Consider the following 4,133-nt stretch of genomic DNA (forward strand, 5'->3'; position numbering starts at 1 on the left):
GCCATTGCTGCAAATAGTTGACATATTGAGCCTACATTCCTACATAACGAATAAGAGTGCAAATTTAGACCACATTCCATTGTGATTTTCAGCGTAAGTACAATGATTTTGCTTTAAAGACCTTTGTCTTATTTGTTACATGTAACCCAAACCCACCAGGTTTAATCTTCATGTTAGTAATAAAATACATGGACTCCGCTCACTGAATCAGTCGGGAGTCAGAATCAGACTCAGGTTTAATATCTCATGCATATGTCATGAAATTTGTTGTTATGCAGCAGTAGTACATCGTGACACATAATAATAAAAACTGTGAATTACAGTGAGTAATATTAATTAATTATTTTTTTAAAATAGTTAAATTAAATTAGTGCACAAAAAGGAGTGAGGTGGTGTACATGGGTTCAATGTCCATTCAGAAATTGGATGGCAGAGAGGAAGAAGCTGTTCCTGAATCATTCAGGTTCCTGATGGTAGCAATGAGAAAAGGGCATTTCCTGAGTGATGAGGGGTCTGAAATGATGGATGTCGCCTTTCTGAGGAATTGCTCCTTGAAGATGACCTGGATGCTATGGAGGCTGGTGCCCATGATGGAGCTGACTTCTTTACTGGGGGAGCACACCTGTGTGGATCAGAAATAACATGTTCACCTCACTGACAATCAACACTGGCATACCTCGAGTATGTGTGCTTAGCCCGCTGCTCTAGTCTTTCTACAACCGTAACTGTCTAACTAGGCACAGCTCAAATTACAATCTTGTTAAAGTACCTAAATTGCCAACCCGCAGCAACTAAGATAAGCTCCATATAAAACCTCAAAAATATTCTCACTCTTTGGTTTTCTTCATACTGCACTGAGATGCAACACTGAGCTTCGTAGGAAGTCATTCCTGCCTGTGGCCATCAAACTTGGAGGGTCAGACACCCTGAACCAATAGGCTGGTCCTGGACTTATTTCCTGGCATAATTTACATATTACTTTTAATTATTGATGGTTTTATTACTATTTAATTATTTATGGTGCAACTATAACAAAAACCAATTTCCCTTGGGATCAATAAAGTATGACTATGACTGTGACTATACAGCTTCCTCCAGACGACAGATCCCACACAACTATATTGTGCTGCCTTGGCTACATTTATGATTTCCTTTTTGAAAATCCTAGCTTCTGCTAAATATAACAAACTTAGTTCACCATTGGATCAGAATCTACTGCATAGCAACAAACTGATGGTGTAGGTGGACAGTTGTCATGATTGGCATTTCAACTAATATTGAAAGTTTGTGACACAGTTCACACTTTCTCGGTCACTAACTTTTTGCCCCAGTATTCCTCAAGTAGTTAATGGTTTGAATGTTATGAGAATATCTTTCAGCCACTTAACACATTAACATCAAGACTGGGGGTATAATGAACAGTGAGGAAGGGTATCAAAGCTTGCAGCAGGATCTGCACAACTGGAAAAATGGGTTGAAAAATTGCAGATGGAATTTAATGCAGACAAGTGTGAGCTGGTGCACATCGGGAGGATAAATCAGGGTAGAATTTATATGGTGAGCGGTTGGGCACTGAGGAGTGTGGTAGAACAGAGGCATTTGGGAATACATATCCACAAATCCTTGAAATTGGTGTGTAGTAGATAGCATCATAAAGACAGCTTTTGGCACAAAAATTAATCAATGTATTGAGTACAGGAGATGGAATGTTATGTTGAAATTGTATGAGATATTGCTGAGGCATTATTTGGAGTATTGTGTGCAGTCTCGGTCACCAACCTACAGGAAAGATCAATAAGATTAAAAGAGTACGGAGAAAATTTACAAGCGTGTTGCCAAGTCTCGAGAACCTGAGTCATAAAGGACGGTTGAATAGGTTAGGACTTTATACCCTGGAGTGCAGAAGAATAAGGGGTGATTTGAAAGTGGTATACAAAATTATGAGGGGTATATGTAGGGTAAATGCAAGCAGGTTTTTTCCACTGATGTTGGGCGAGACTACAACTAGAGGTCATGGGTTAGGGGTGAAAGGTGAAATGTTTGTGGGGACCACAGGGGGAACCTCTTCACTCAGAAAGTGGTGAGAGTGTGGAACAAGCTGATAATGGTGGATATGAGTTCAATTTCAACACTTTTAAGAGAAATTTGGATAGGTACAGTATATGTGTGGGAAGGGTATGGATGGGAGGATATGGTCTGGGTACAGGTCAATGGGACCAGGTGGATTAATGGTTTGGCATGATCTAAATGGGATGAAGGGCCTGTTTTTCTGCTCCTATGACTCTATTTAGACAATTTTCACTTAACACTATGTGAGCGTGTACATACTGTGTGGTTTTAAAAAGTGACAGTCCTCCGCACAGAAAAATACTTAACATTTGGCCACAGTTCATGGTCCTCATCTTTTATTCAAGCACAGAAGTCTTTAGGCATTCCTTGGAACACATCCATGACCGAAATCCAAGAATTTCATTGTACAGCATTGCTGGTAAACTTTAAATTCTTACACAATAGAGAGGACAATCGAGAATAAATACGTAAGAACAACAGATTCAACAGAGTCAGAAACATAGAGCACAATAGGTGACTGTTTGATCCATTGTATTGTAACTGCACTGGCTATTTGAAAGATCAGGTGCACTTCATCCTTCACCCTTGCTTGTCATTTGCAATGACAGAAATTTCCACTGTCAGTAATGGTCACTTTCACTGCTGCACCACACTGACTTTGTTAACCAGACATTTATTTCAGTAACCCACTCACTTGCACTGCTCTGCTTCCCATAGAGCTCAGTGTGTCAGCAGTAACTCCAGACCCACACATCAGCATATGGTCTCCATGCTGGTGATCCTAGCAACAATGACATAAATGGGGTGCTACCATTAGCGCGATGCTGCTTTAGCTCAGGCCGTTGGAGTTCGGAGAACAATTCCAGTGCTGTTTTGTAAGGAGTCTCTGTACGTCCTCCCTGAGGAATGCAAGGGTTTTCTCCAAGTTCTCCAGCTTCCTCCCACAGTCTAAAGGCGTACTGCTTCAGTTAAGTGGTCATTGTGAATTGTCCCATGATTAGGTTAGGATTAGTCGGCTTTGCTGGGGTTTGCCGGTGCAGTGCGACTTGAAGGGTCAGAAAAAACTATGCTGCGCAAAATAAGTAACTAAATAAACCAGGTCTGCTGTTTGGCGGAAGGCCAATTCCTGATGCATCAAACCTTTTCAGAGGAAAATATAATTCTAAGAAGGACTGATTAATGATTGGATTGTGTGCATGGTCTTACTGTCTGTGGTGGAGATAAATCAGGAGGAAAAACTGAATGTTTCTTCAAAGTTCGAAGTAAATTTATTATCAAAGTATGCACGTGTCCCAATATAGTTGCGTTGAGTTGTTCTCCAAGCTTGGCAAATTGCTGGCAAACATTTAGTCACCATATGAGGAGGCTTCATCACTGCGCTGTTAGTTGTGGTGAGTCCTCCAAATGCTTGGCCTTTATATACTTAACAATCAGCTGAACAATCCACGAGTAATTCTGTAAGCAAACACGTAGACTTTGATTTTATTTATAAGCCAATGTGGGCAAAATTCCAGGCCACAGCGCACAAAGTTCACCACATAACCAATCAGTGACGAAATTTCCTCGCCACATCACAAATGAGTTTCCGAAATGATGACCAAACGGCTGATTGAAACCTGGTGAAGGCTCACGGCCTGAAATGTCGAACTGTTTACTCTTTTCTACCTGCTGAGCTCCTTCAGGATTTTGTGTGTTGCTTTGGAATTCCAGCATCTGCAGATTTTCTGGTGTTTGTATCAAAGTAGAACTGAGAAGCACAAAAGAATCAATTAAAAAAAAAATACACAAAGCAAAGACTGAAAACAACCAAAGTGCAAAAGAAGGCAAACTGTGCAATTAATAAAAAGCAAATATACTGTGAACATGAGTTGCAGAGTCTTTGAAAGTGAGTCCGTAAGTTGTAGAATCTGTTCAGAGTTGAGGTGAGAAAAGTTATCCTTGCTGGTTCAGGAGTCTGATAACTGAAGGATAAGAACTGTTCCTGAATCTGATGATGTGGGTCCGGAGGCTCCTGTACCTACTTCCTGATAGCAGAAATGAGAAGAAAGCATGGCCTGGATGAT

General features: G+C 40.6%; 1 long non-coding RNA gene across 1 annotated transcript; it reads right to left on the bottom strand.

The window, feature by feature from the left end:
* Nucleotides 1–207: 207 nt before the first annotated feature.
* Nucleotides 208–3,058, bottom strand: LOC140186884 (uncharacterized). The gene is made up of 2 exons (XR_011882958.1): nucleotides 2,765–3,058; nucleotides 208–622 (listed from the first exon to the last, which is right to left on the bottom strand). It is a non-coding gene; the product is annotated as an uncharacterized lncRNA (long non-coding RNA).
* Nucleotides 3,059–4,133: the final 1,075 nt, after the last annotated feature.

Source organism: Mobula birostris, chromosome 23 (genome assembly GCF_030028105.1).
Source record: "Mobula birostris isolate sMobBir1 chromosome 23, sMobBir1.hap1, whole genome shotgun sequence".
NCBI classification, from domain to species: Eukaryota; Metazoa; Chordata; class Chondrichthyes; order Myliobatiformes; family Myliobatidae; genus Mobula; species Mobula birostris.